The sequence below is a fragment of the Salvia splendens genome, chromosome 15 (genome assembly GCF_004379255.2).
Source record: "Salvia splendens isolate huo1 chromosome 15, SspV2, whole genome shotgun sequence".
Lineage (NCBI taxonomy): Eukaryota > Viridiplantae > Streptophyta > Magnoliopsida > Lamiales > Lamiaceae > Salvia > Salvia splendens.
In genome coordinates, this window is record NC_056046.1 from 29551863 (window position 1) to 29566344 (window position 14482).

Here is a 14482-nt window from a genome sequence, read left to right on the forward strand (position 1 = left end):
GACGTGTGTTTGACCAACTAAACGTTCGTATTTTGGTGCAAATTTTTAACTGGGTAAATTTCAAGGTGTTTTCTGTGTTGTGTGAAAATTTCAGCCGTTTTGGACGAAAAATGAATTTTTAATGAATTTTTGAATTTGACTGCGCAGTTCTGCCAGAATTTGTATTCTCGTCTAGTAAGTTTCGTTTTTGATTTGACCGACCTAAAGATGTGAGTTTGATGTGAAATTTTAACTGTATGATATTTGATGTGTCTAATGTATTTTTGGAAAATTTCAGCCCCAACGGAGGTCGGATGAATGTTTAATAATTTTTACAAAATGATTGCGCTGTTCTGCCAGATTTCTATCTTACAAAAATAATCTTTGTTGTTAAGTCTTGAAGGATATACATGATGCATATGTGTTAAGGAACTCATTCTACAGAAGCTTTTTGGGATTCAAGTAGACCCCGCAAAGGTCAAGGCTGTACAGAATTGGAAGTCGCCGAAAACGCCGAGTGAAATCCGTAGTTTCTTGGGATTGGCAGGATACTACCGACGTTTCATAGAGGGATTCTCTAAGATTGCGAGACCGATGACGCAACTGTTAAAGAAAGGAATCAAGGTGGTATGGACGCCGGAATGCGAGGCGAGTTTCCAACTGTTAAAAGAGAAATTGACTACAGCACCTGTCCTAGCGGTACCAGAACCTGACAAGGACTTCGCTGTCTATACTGACGCGTCGAAAGTAGGACTAGGATGCATGTTGATGCAGGATGGGAAAGTGATAGCATATGCTTCCCGACAGTTGAGACCGAACGAACTGAATTTTCCGACTCATGATCTGGAGTTAGCAGCTGTAGTGCACGCGCTAAAGATTTGGAGACACCATCTCTATGGAGTGAGATGTGAGATTTATACGGATCATAAGAGTCTCAAGTACTTCTTTGAGCAGAAGAAGCTAAACATGCGACAGCGACGTTGGTTAGAGATCGTAAAAGACTATGATTGTGGTATTCAATATCATCCGGGCAAAGCGAACGTAGTCGCAGATGCTTTGAGTAGGAAGAACCAGCCTCAATTGGCTTTGTTACTAACTCAAGAAGAAACGTTGATACGTGAGTTCGAGAGGATGCACTTGGAAGTAGTAAAAGCTCCCGAGACAGTAGGAGGAAGAATAGCGATGCTAGTGATCGAGCCAGACTTACGAACCAAGATCATAGAAGCGCAGTGACGTGATGAGAAATTGGAAGAGACACGTGTGAAAGTGAGAACCGAGAAACATGACCATTTTCGTGAAGAGGCGGACAATGCTTTGACGTTCGATGGACGTTTGTGTGTGCCGAACGACGAGGTACTAAAGGACGAGATTGGAGTGAAGCACACGACACACCTTATACAGCTCACCCTGGAAGCACAAAGATGTATCAAGACTTGAAGCAACGTTTTTGGTGGAACGGAATGAAAGAGACGTAGCATCGTTTGTAGAGCGATGCCTAGCTTGTCAACAAGTGAAAGCCTTACACCAAAGGCCGTATGGGAAACTACAACCGCTCGAGATTCCCGAATAGAAGTGGGAACACATAGCCATGGACTTCGTGACGGGTTTGCCAAAGTCACAAAAGGGCAACACTGCGATTTGGGTTATCATCGACCGACTTACTAAAAGCGCGCACTTCTTACCGATTAGGATTACCTATGGATCGGACAAGTTAGCTAAGATCTACGTGAGCGAGATTGTACGTCTGCATGGAGTGCCAAAGACCATTGTATCTGATCGCGATACGAAGTTCACGTCGAAATTTTGGATGAGTTTGCAACGGGAACTAGGCACGAAGTTAAACTCTAGCACGGCTTATCACCCGCAATCCGACGGACAATCGGAGAGGACGACCGATGATCCAAATGCTTGAGGACATGCTGCGAGCCGTTGTCCTAGATCGAGGAGAAAGTTGGGAAACTGTTCTACCGTTGGCCGAATTCGCCTACAACAATAGCTATCAAGCGACGATCGATATGGCGCCGTATGAAGCCTTGTATGGCAGGAAGTGTTGATCCCCACTCTACTGGGATGAAGTTGGCGAGAGGAAGATGTTAAGACCCGACGCCATCAAAGAAATGACTGAAATCGTGCATCAAATCCATGCGAGAATCAAGGAAGCGCAAGATAGGCAGAAGTCGTATGCTGACGTGCGTCGAACAGAAATCAAATTCGATGTTGGTGACAAAGTATTTTTGAAAGTATCCCCGACGAGAGGAGTTGTGAGATTTGGAGTGTAGGGCAAGTTGAAACCGCGTTTTATAGGGCCGTACCAGATTATCGATGAAGTAGGTGTTCGACCCCAAGCACGTGATTCATCAAGAGGAAGTGATCCTGACCCCCGACATGAGCTACGAAGAGAGACCCGAAGCAATCCTAGATCGAAAGGTACGAGAGTTGCGAAACAAGTCGATAGCATCCGTGAAAGTGTTGTGGAAACACCATGGCTCCGAGGAAGCCACGTGGGAACTAGAAGATAGAATGAAAGAAAAGTACCCCGAGTTGTTTATGTGAGATGATCAAATTTCGGGACGAAATTTCTGTTAAGAGGTGTAGGATGTAGCATCCCAAAAATTTTGTGACTTTTATTTTTTTTAATGCGGATGTCAAGTGAAAACTTCTTTTGTGAAATTTATTGGTTTTTATGTGATTGAGTTGATTATGTGAAATAATTGCCATGAGTGATGTGGAATGAAGTGTTGTATATTTTTATATTTTTCAATGTGGGGAATTAATTAAGTGAGACCATGCATTTTTATTCTAGCCAATTTAATGGGATATTTTCGGCCCCTTCAATTATTGGAATTAATATTCTCTTCTTGGATTTAGTTAATTGTTTTGGGATATTTATCCAAATTAAATCCAAACCAAATTATCCCTAAATTGTGTTACATGAAATTCGAACCCTAGCCTATTTCTTTCGGGAGTTTTCGAAAAATCCCCTATTCAATAGGAGGATGAATTATTTCTTTTGATTTAATTGGTGTCTTATTGATTCCCTTCTTTTATTTTAAATCCAATTAAATCATACCACATTTTATTTCCAAACCCTAATTAAATTGATATTTGACATATTTCATTGTGGAAATTAAAGCCAAATTTTCGCCCCTTCCCTATTTGTGGAGAAATTGTATTTGTTTCCTATTGTTGTGGAATCCTTTTATTTTTTTTATTCAAATAAATGTCAAATTAATATCTATGCCTAATAAATTGGGGATGTGAATATTTTCCTTCTATTTTGTCTCCATCCCACACGCCCCATATGCTTCTATTTTCCTTGTGGAAATTTATTTATTTGTTACCTATTTTATGGGAGTCTTTTCCTATAAAAAAAATTACCAAATTTAAATCCTATTCCCATTTAATTGAGGATTTAAATATTATTCCTTCCATGCCTTCAAAATACACGCCCCCTCCTTTATTTTTCCTACTTGGAGATTTAAATTATTTTGTTCCCTTAATTGTGAAATACCCACTATTTTATTTCCTAAGTTGTGAATATATTCCTCTCCAAGTAAGTATTTCTATTTTTCCTTGCTAATTAAATCAGCAAATTTCAAAATCCTCCCACATTCACACGCCTATTTTTATTTGCTCCATATTGTGGGGTTTTATTTATTCCTTCCACAATTTAATTATTTTAATTGGGTGTGAATTAAACCTAGTACATAAAATAGACTAAACCCTAACCCTAGCCACTATTTTCACACGCCTCCCTCTCCCTCATTCTCTCCTCACACGCCTCTCTCCTCCCTCACTTCATTCTCTCCAAAAATCCTCCATTCATCCTTGTTCTTGCAACAATTGGAGTTGAAACTTCAAGTTTCACCGAAGAATCGCATCAATCTTTGTTTCTACCGTTCGTTTTGATCAAGAAAGGTATATTTGATTCACTTTTCCTCATCCCTTCCATTGGATCCTTGATTTTGATTCATTCATGCATATAGTGAGTGTAGAGATCGTAGATCTAAGTTTTAATCGGGGGGAATTGTTTGATTGCACGAGAAAAGATGTGTGTATGCGTTTATGGTTGTATATGAATGAATTTGCGGATGATTTGTGGTAAATGCTACGTGAATATATGAGAATATGATTATGAAATCTTTTTGAATCATGATTATGTGTTAGAAGCATGAATATATGTGTTTAGATGAATATTTGAGAAACCCTAATTCGAAATTGTGAAGCATGAAAACTGTGGTGTTCGGGCAGTAAGTTCCGACGTGTGTTTGACCGACCAAACGTTCGTATTTTGGTGCAAATTTTTAACTAAGTAAATTTCAAGATGTTTTCTGTGTTGTGTGAAAAATTCAGCCGTTTTGGACAAAAAATGAATTTTTAATGAATATTTGAAGTTGACTGCGCAGTTCTGCCAGAATTTGTATTCTCGTCTAGTAAGTTTCGTTTTTTGAAGTTGAAGTTGTTTGAAGTTGAAGTTGACTGGTCAGTCTCAAGATATTCCTGGACCAAGGGGTTAATTACATCGATAGCATGCAAATTCTCAACATCTAAAGGCTTTTTCATAGCCTCATCAATGCTAAACGTGTACTTTTCCCCATGATAAGTTTGATTTGACCGAGCTAAAGATGTGAGTTTGATGTGAAATTTTAACTGTATGATATTTGATGTGTCTACTTTATTTTGGTAAAATTTCAGCCCCAACGGAGGTCGGATGAATTTTTAATAATTTTTAGAAAATGATTGCGCTGTTCTGCCAGATTTCTATCTTACAAAAATAATCTTTGTTGTTAAGTCTTGAAGGATATACATGATGCATATGTGTTAAGGAACTCATTCTATGATGAAGTGATGTGTTGTTTGTTGATGCATGCTATGGTGTGTTTCCTTGTATTGATAAACGTTTGGGATGGGTAAAAATTAAAGAGACGATGAAAGGAACGTTAGGGCATGCATGATAATGGTTGTGATGAAGGGCTGATTTTATTGTGTTGTTGATAAGGGTTGTCGTGCGTACGTGAGCACTAGGAGCGAGAGTTACATTGTATTGTGTTTTGTGATATCTAAGCAAGCGAGGTGGGCTTTCTTTAACTGAAAACTCTTTTATTTTTCTAAAGTATGATTGTGGAGCTATAAGGGTGGTTTAAAGTGTTATGTCATGCCATGGACAGTTTTGATGTTGAGATTGTGTGCCTGATGCCTAGTTCGTCTAAGGTTACTCCGTTAGGCTATATGGCTTTGTGTGAAACGAATTCGGGTCTGAGTAGTGTCGCAAACCCTATGAAAATGTGTACACTGGTGGGATCGGGAGCCGTCTTAGCTAGTCGGCCGGTCTCGTGGGCGAATAGTGTGGCCACACTTTCGTCGCACTGTGGATGATGATGTGATTGTTGGTTTGTGATGAGAAAGTGGGGAGATTGTTTGACTGGCCAGTGTATGAAAATGTTTTGGTGATACTCGTGATATTTTCTTTTAAATAAACGTAAAACTCGAGTTCACTATGGTATGGATGACATAACTTATATAAAATACTTTGGCACGTGTTCACTGAGTATATCAAATACTCAGCCCTGCATATGTTTTCCTTATGTGCAGGTTGAGCGGGATGTGGCAATGGATGTTGAGTAGGCATAGGAAAATTGGATGCGTTGTGTCTTCATACATAGGCGCCATCCTATGACTCTCTTTTGATAACTCTTTTCCGCTGCTATTTATTGAAACTGATGTCATAAGAATTTACTTTACGTCGTATGGTTTTGCCTGTGTAAAACACTTAGATATTTTGAATTCCGCTACTTACTTTAAAAACTAAAACGTTTTGTGGTCTAAACATTTGTTCTTGTGGAAATTAATTGACTTTTGCCTTAAACGTCCATTTTTTTTTGCGTCCCCCATTTCTTCCCCGCTTCTTAGTCCCTCCCTTAGTCGCGATTTCCCCGTCCTTGCTATCCTTAGTAAGGGCGGCCGTGACATAAAGAATATTCAGACTTGTATTTTTCTACTTTTAAAAGTGGAATATTTATAAATGGAACTAAATGTATGCTTGATAGAGTTAAAAAGGGCTCACACCCTAGAATGAAAGGAGTGATGAATTGCACAACTTTCGAAACTCTAATAACATTAAAAGGTATTTCGGCCCATGAATTTATTATTTTTGTCTAATATCTTTGAATTCCTAGTGGTCTATCTAACCCGCCTAGAATAAAAAAGGATATAAATTATGATAATATTATTATTATCATACATGGTTAAGTACATAACTTCGTGTACAAATTTTTAACATGCATGTTATGTGGAAGCAACTGCAGAGATTGGCAGTCATTCTATAATTAATTAAATAATTTATTGAAATTACCCGACAAAGACGGGAGCATCACATAAAAAAAAGGTTAAATAAAATGAAATCAAATTAAGTATGCCATTCTATTGTTCAATAAATAAATGTTGAATTTGTTGAAAATTCGGTGCAATATCTCTCTCTAGGAACCGTGTATTTAGTTATATTATAAATCAAAATTGACAAAGTATTAGATGCAAGTGGTACCATAATAAGGATTCAAATCGATTAGTTATATATGCAATACATCAATAGGTTGTAATGACAAGTTAATCCGACTTAACTTCACATTCCTCCACCTACCCAACCAATTTTCCTAACACTGAATTTAGAGTAAAATAAAGTTAATCAATTAGTAGTATAATTCTTATAATCTCTACACAAATATAAGGACTAATTAAATTGAATTTAGTGTTTCCGGTATTAAATGATCATTTAAAGGACATGAAAAATGAAGTAAGGAATATAAGTTATTTTTCACTTTTCACCTGTCCAAAACCGTCTGCGACTTCCAGCTCGTTCCCCAGCAGCACCGCCCCTGACAGAACCATCCTAATCGAGTTCAGGTCGAAGTTATCCACCAACGGAATTATTATTGACATAGATGTTTCATATTTTTATTAGTGTGATGGTAGAACGTGTCGCAGAATTATTTCACCTACTGACATAGATCAATTGTTGAAACACCCCATATTTTGTATTTACATTCACATATATATATATATATATATAGGAATATGATCAATACAAAACTTGATCTCAATACAAAATCCAGACCAAATCCTGACCATGAGATTTGACAATCCAATGGTCAATAATTAAACAAAAACACGGAGGGTCATTGTAAAGCAGTTTTAGGTCATATTATAAACTTTGGGTTTGAGGTCATGTTAAGATCATTTCATGTCATCCTTACTATAATGACGTAAAAATAAGCTTACAATGACCTAAAAATGACTTTTGTATGCTTGGTTCTGCATTTTTGTATTAAGAATGGTTTTGCATGGATCAAAACCCTATATATATATATATATATATATATAGGAAAATGATCAATACAAAACTTGATCTCAATATAAAATCCAGACCAAATCCTGGCCATGAGATTTGACAATCAAATGGTCAATAATTAAACAAAAACACGGAGGGTCATTGTAAAGCAGTTTTAGGTCATATTATAAACTTTGGATTTGAGGTCATGTTAAGACCATTTTATGTCATCCTTACTATTATGACGTAAAAATAAGCTTACAATGACCTAAAAATGACTTTTGTATGCTTGGTTCTGCATTTTTGTATTAAGAATGCTTTTGCATGGATCAAAACCCTATATATATATATATATATATATATATATATATATATATAGGGAGATGATCAAAATAAGTATGTGTTTAAATCCAGAAATGCAGCCCAAATCTTAGCTCTAGGATTAGATGATCTAATGGTTAATAATTAACCAAAAACACGGAAGGTCATAATTAAGCATTTTTTAGGTCATGCTTCGGTTGCCGGTACGTCAACCGTCATCTCAGCGAACATTGTTCCGTACATCTTGGATTTCTGATTGTGGCGGATGAGATGTCTATGCACTACAAAGATGAGTTGAGATTGAGAGGGTTATTATTTATAAAATAAGGGTGTGGTTGAATTGGTAAATAGGGGCATTCATAGTGCATTTAATAGCCCAATGTAGAATTTGATTTGTTGGTTAAATTTTCTCTGTGACTCGTTTAATGGGCAAGGGCCCGTTGAATTAAGGCTGGAAATGACTGTTTTATTATCATGAAAAATTCAGTGATATTAATATATGCAACACTATTTCAATCTTAAATTACATATAATTTACTAATAGAGCCCACAACGGTAGAAATATAAAAATCATCTTTATTAGCTTTGAAACATCACTTGAAATGACTAGTTCAAGACAAAATTGATCTATGTCAGTAGGTGAAATAATTATACGACAAATTCAACCATCACACTAATAAAAATATGAAACATCTACGTCACTAATAATTCCACTGGTGGATAACTTCGACCTGAGCTCGATTAGGATGGTTATGCCAGGGGCGGCGCCGCTAGGAAGGAGCTGGAAGCGGCTCTGCTCAGCCGTGTGTCGCATGTGGTTTTTGGACAGGTGAAAAGTGAAAAATAACTAATATACTTAACTTCAATTTTCATGTCCTTCAAATGATTATTTAATACCATAAACACTAAATTCAATTCAATTACTCCCTATATTTGTGTTGAGATTATAAGAATTATACTACTAATTGATTTACTTTATTTTACTCTAAATTCAGTGTTAGGAAAATTAGTTGGGTAGGTGGAGGAATGTGAAGTTAGGTCGGATTAATTTGTCATTACTCCTTATTGATGTGATGCATATATATTTAATCGATTCGAATATTTATCATGGTACAATTTGCATCTAATACTTTGTCAATTTTGAATTATAATATAACTAAATATTACTTATGAAAAAATATAGTATGGACAAACATGCAAGGAAATTTATGTTTATTAGTCAGCCCATGAATTTATTATTTTTGTCCAATATCATGAATTCCTTGTGGTCTATCTAACCCACCTAGAATAATGGACAAACGGGGTAGGAAATTTATGTTTATTAGTCAGCCCATGAATTTATTATTTTTGTCTAATATCTTTGAATTCCTTGTGGTCTATCTAACCCACCTAGAATAAAAAAGGATATAAATTATGATAATATTATTATTATGATACATGGCTAAGTACATAACTTCGTGTACAAATTTTTAACATGCATGTTATGTGGTAGCAACTGCAGACATTGACAGTCATTCTATAATTAATTAAACAATTTATTGAAATTATCGGACTATAAAAAAAAGGGTTAAATAAAATGAAATCAAATTTAGTATGCCATTCTATTGTTCAATAAATAAATGTTGAATTTGTTGAAAATTTGGTTCAATATCTCTCTAGGAACCGTGCATTTAGTTATATTATAAATCAAAATTGACAAAGTATTAGATGCAAGTGGTACCATAATAAGGATTTAAATCGATTAGTTATATATGCAATACATCAATAAGGAGTAATGTCAAATTAATTCGACGTAACTTCACATTCCTCCACATACCCAACTAATTTTCCTAACACTGAATTTAGTGTATAATAAAGTAAATCAATTAGTTGTATGATTCTTATAATCTCTACACAAATATAGGGAGCAATTAAATTGAATATAGTGTTTCCGGTATTAAATGATCATTTAAAGGACATGAAAAATGAAGTTAGGTATATAAGTTATTTTTCACTTTTCACCTGTCCAAAACCGTCTGCGACTTCCAGATCCTTCCCCAGTGGCGCCGCCCCTGACAGAACCATCCTAATCGAGCTCAGGTCAAAGTTATCCACCTGCGGAATTCTCCAACACTGAACACTTGAAAAAAAGATCCAATTACGTGGGCCCACCAGGCCATATAAGGGAAACTGAACGAGTCTCAGTTTGTATTTTCTTTTATGGCTTTAGGTTATGGCTGGCAAAATTTATTGTATTTATAGGTCATTAGGCATTAAGTTCACTACATTTGACTAATTCACTCACAACATTTGTAAAGTTGTTTTCAATACTTTCAATTTTTCGTAAAAATGCGACACAATATTAGACTTATTATTTATTTAGTTTGACTAAAGTTTAAATTTTGTCTCGCATATTTATTTAAAAAGATATTTTGATCCACTGTTTAAAGATTTTGTCCATTAGGTAGAGTACTTGTATTTTAAAGTCTAAAATTAGGCTTGTATATTAAAAAAACATATTTTGTCCTATACATTAATAAATTTTGTCAATTAGATAGAGTACTTGTATTTTAAAGTCTAAAATTAGGCTCCTATATTAAAAAAACATTTTTATCCTATACATTAATAATTAGTAGAGAACTTGTATTTTAAAGTCCAAAATTACGCTCGTATATTAAAAAAACATATTTTGTCCTATACATTAATAGATTTTGTCAATTAGGTAGAGTACTTTTATTTTAAAGTCTAAAATTAGGCTCGTTTATTAAAAAACATATTTTATCCTATACATTAATAATTAGTAGAGTACTTGTATTTTAAAGTCCAAAATTAGGCTCGTATATTAAAAAAAACATATTTTGTCCTATACAATAATAATCAATTAAGTGTCTTCGCTTCTGGTCCTAACCTATATATTTCAATTCATATTTAACATGTTAATCAAGTCAATCCATATTTAACTCATTCATCAAGTCAAAATGAGATTAATTAACCATTAGTTATTTACAAAATTAGTATTTTAATATGGCCAAGACATATAACCATATCTAGGAATGAACGGCGATTGGGGTCGAGGGGGGCCGACCGACCCCACCGCCGGCCCATGAATACGGCCAGAATCAAGCTTATGTCGTTGTGCTTCAAGTCTTCGACCCAATGATGTAGAAAGAATAGCAGATATGCAACGGCTAATGAAAAGGAGAGTGTTAATCAAGGATCAATTGAGAATTTATACTATATTTATTGGAGGCTATTGATTCGATTTGATTTTGCATTTTAACTATTAAATGTGACATCAACCAAATTAATGTTAAATTTTATTGTTAAATTATTCATTGGTTGAATTATGGTTATAGAATTATATCAAACCATTTTAAACTCAAAATCTTAATCGGAAGCAAAATCAGAATAAATCAATTGTGAATTACGTGTTTTAAAATGTTAACAATAATAACATATAACCACATCATACACGCATCGCTAACAAAAGTATTAGACTTAAGTAATAATCTTTAAATGAAATTTTCTGCGTCTATCACTGCATATTTTGACGATCATTTTGTGAAGGTATGGCCGGTATCACTGCATATGTTGGATTTTACGAGATTTGCTCTCCAAAAAAGGTTGAACTCGTCTTTATATCGACTGCATCAGGAGTTGTAGGTTAGCTTGTTGGCCAATTTGCTAAGCTATTTAGGTGTTATGTCATTGGAAGCGCAGGATCACAACATAATGTCTTTTAATTATTCTTTTAAATTAATTTATAAAAATCCATTCACCAACTTCTTTTTTCAATTGGAATTTGCATAATTTGTTGGTGATTAAATGTATATGGAATATAATAGTAATAATTAACATAAATAACCATACAGTCAAAAGTCAACTCTAATTCAAGGTTTAAAATATTCAATAAGCATTATCTTTAATAAAAAATATTAATAAAAATAACCTCAGCAATTATCTTCATACTGGGGCTGTAATTACTTTATATTTTTTAAAGTTAATTTATTTATATATATTACTTTGTTCAAGGTTGACCTTTTGAAGAACATATTGGGGTTTGATGATGCATTCAACTACAATGAAGAATCGTACCTGAATGAAGCCATAAAGAGGTATATATATAAAGTGACAAAATTAATTAATTTCTTTTACATATATAATTAACTGATCTGACCATATAGATTATGGGCCAACAAGATATTGGGTCGGATCGGGCCGGTCCAATCCAAAGATATATATATACATATAGCCCATATGGCCCTGGCTAGCCACATAAATAAACAAAAAAACATATATTTATGATCAAAATTTCTCTTTCGGTCTAATGAGCACAACCCCGGCCCGTACTTTGTTACTCTAATAAGTGTATGAAATTAATCACAACTATTTAGGTACTTCCCCGAATGGATCGACATATATTTCGAAACTATAGGAGGCAAAATTCTCGATTTGGTGCTACCGAACATTAGACCCCACGGTCGCATCACCGCCTGCGGGACGATTTCGCAGTATGACGAGGAGGAGCCAGACGCGACACACAACTTGATGTATGTGATCGTAAAGAAAATCCGAATGCAAGGATTCATCGTCTTCTACTACTTCATTGTTGAAGGAATTGAGGCTGCGCCAGCTGCTTTGGTTGGACACTTTTCTGGTCGCAATGTGGGAAAGCAATTTGTTCTTGTGGCTCGTGATTGATCAAGTTGGTCCTATCGATCTTGATTTAATGGACGGTGAGGATTGATTTGTGTATTAATTTATATCTAAAATAATTTGTGTAAGCTTCAATAAAGAATTACCATTTTTATACATGTTAGAAACTTCTTTGTAGAATAAATCGAAGGCAACAATGAAATTTTCTTTGCTTAAAATTGTTTAATTCAATAAAAAAAATTCTCTATGACCTAGTCAAGAGAAATCGACGCTTGAATACACTAGTCAAAGGGATAGAACATTTGAATTTGAGTGAAAGTAATGCCACTGAATAGTTCACATTTCGATCTCATACTTTGTATTCAGTCACAGCAGGAGATGTTGTTAGATACATAATAATTTATTATTCTTGAATTATAATATTATAATATTAATATTTCCATGTTGAAATTTTGTATAATAGTATAGTTTTATCATCTTTCAACCACCATTATATGGGCTTAAATTAAACTAAAATATCGCAGTCTTCTAAACGTTATATGTTGCATTGTTATCGAGGAACATGTGTCGAAAAGACTTCAACGACGTCCCTTAATGATGTAATATGTATTTTTAAACTAACATTATGATTATGAATCCAAATTTTATCTCTCATTAAAGTACTCTAAGATAAGTTGAGAACACAAATTTCCTATCCAAATTATATTTTGAATCCGCCGGCAATGGTTGATCAATTATTGATATTTATTGTACTAGTATTATATTAGTATTACTCCTACGCAGTCATTTTGTTATTAAAGGTCTGCTGCTATAAATCCAACATTTATTTTACACAAGCATGGTCAATTTTATAGTACTCCTCGGACCATCCCCACACATCTAAAAATAAACGTATTTCACGCTTGGTTAAAGAAAATTATTCCTTTCAATTTATTGCACTTCCAAATTTTCAACACATAACATGAAGCAATTTTTTTCCAACACATATTGTTTTATAAAGGGATATCGGTCTCCAAAATCATCAAAATTAGGCCAAGATTTAGTATTTCCCAATAACTTAAAAAATGGTCTAAAATATCACAAACTTTACACTTAATTTGTTTGTTAGTACTACTATTTCCCATGGCAGGTCAATCACCATATCCAACCAACTTCCGCGCATTTTTTATCTTACTTGGCACTTACTAAATCATTGTGATTTTCAACGTAGCTTTTCAACGTATATCTAAAATATTATAAACACTTCACAGTTGCCCACGTATAATAAGATTTTTTCTGAAAATATCATATTTGTGCTGAGTTGTGAAATAACAATAAAATGTAAGGTTTGTGATAATTTAGACTATTTTTAATGCTCTTGGGATAAACTAATACTTGGAAAGTTTCATGATATTATATGTCAAGATAATTCAATTTAGAATATAAACAAAACAAAACACATAATGAAAAATGGAGGGAAACACGCAGATTGTATCGAAAGACTACGTGAAGGGTTTGATAAAGGAATCAGATTTGATTCTGAAAACCTCATAAATCAAACGGAATATTCCCAACGGTGCCTTTTTGGTGAAGGAAAAGGGAAAACACGGACCTCGCCGGGGGGCAAAAGAGTCAATATAATTGCGCTTCACCGGGGGGTAAATTAGGGTTGGCCCGATTTGTTTGACTCCTAATTCAACACTTCATTGATTATTTTATAATATAGATAACTAAAAAAAATAACTTTCAACTTTATATTAAATATATAAATTATATACTAAATTTTATTAATATAATAATAGATAAAATAAATTGGAAACTTCAAATTCACTAAGAAGAACATTTAAAATTCTTAAATATGCTTTGAAATTTCTTGATGTTTATGTTTTATTTTGCATAAATCTCAATAGTATTTAATCGTGTTTATGTTTGAATTTAAGCATATATCTCAAATTCAATATTATTAAATGATTTACATTTTATAAATATAACTAATTTTCAACATTATTTGATTGATCACATGTTAAATTTATCGGTAGCAAACCGATTAACCCGTTGGGCTAGCCCGAAACCCGAGTTTTTAGGGTTAGGGTTGAACTTCTATAACCTGAAAAAAACCACTACTTGATTAGCCCGCACCTGAGTGACCCATAACTCGGGCAAGGTTGGCCTGAAACCCGCTGGGCCGACCCGATTGACATCCCTACCAGAGACGTCTATGGAAGTTAAAATTCATAAATCTCG

The 14482-nt window shown here is 34.3% G+C and overlaps 1 long non-coding RNA gene and 1 pseudogene across 1 annotated transcript; both read left to right on the plus strand.

Annotated features, from left to right (window-relative positions):
- The first annotated feature begins 3742 nt into the window (after nt 1-3742).
- On the plus strand, nt 3743-5806 carry LOC121767971. Its single transcript, XR_006043252.1, has 3 exons — nt 3743-3897; nt 4979-5052; nt 5572-5806. It is a non-coding gene; the product is annotated as an uncharacterized LOC121767971 (long non-coding RNA).
- A 5366-nt stretch (nt 5807-11172) lies between these two features.
- On the plus strand, nt 11173-12523 carry LOC121768983 (annotated as a pseudogene).
- Nucleotides 12524-14482: the final 1959 nt, after the last annotated feature.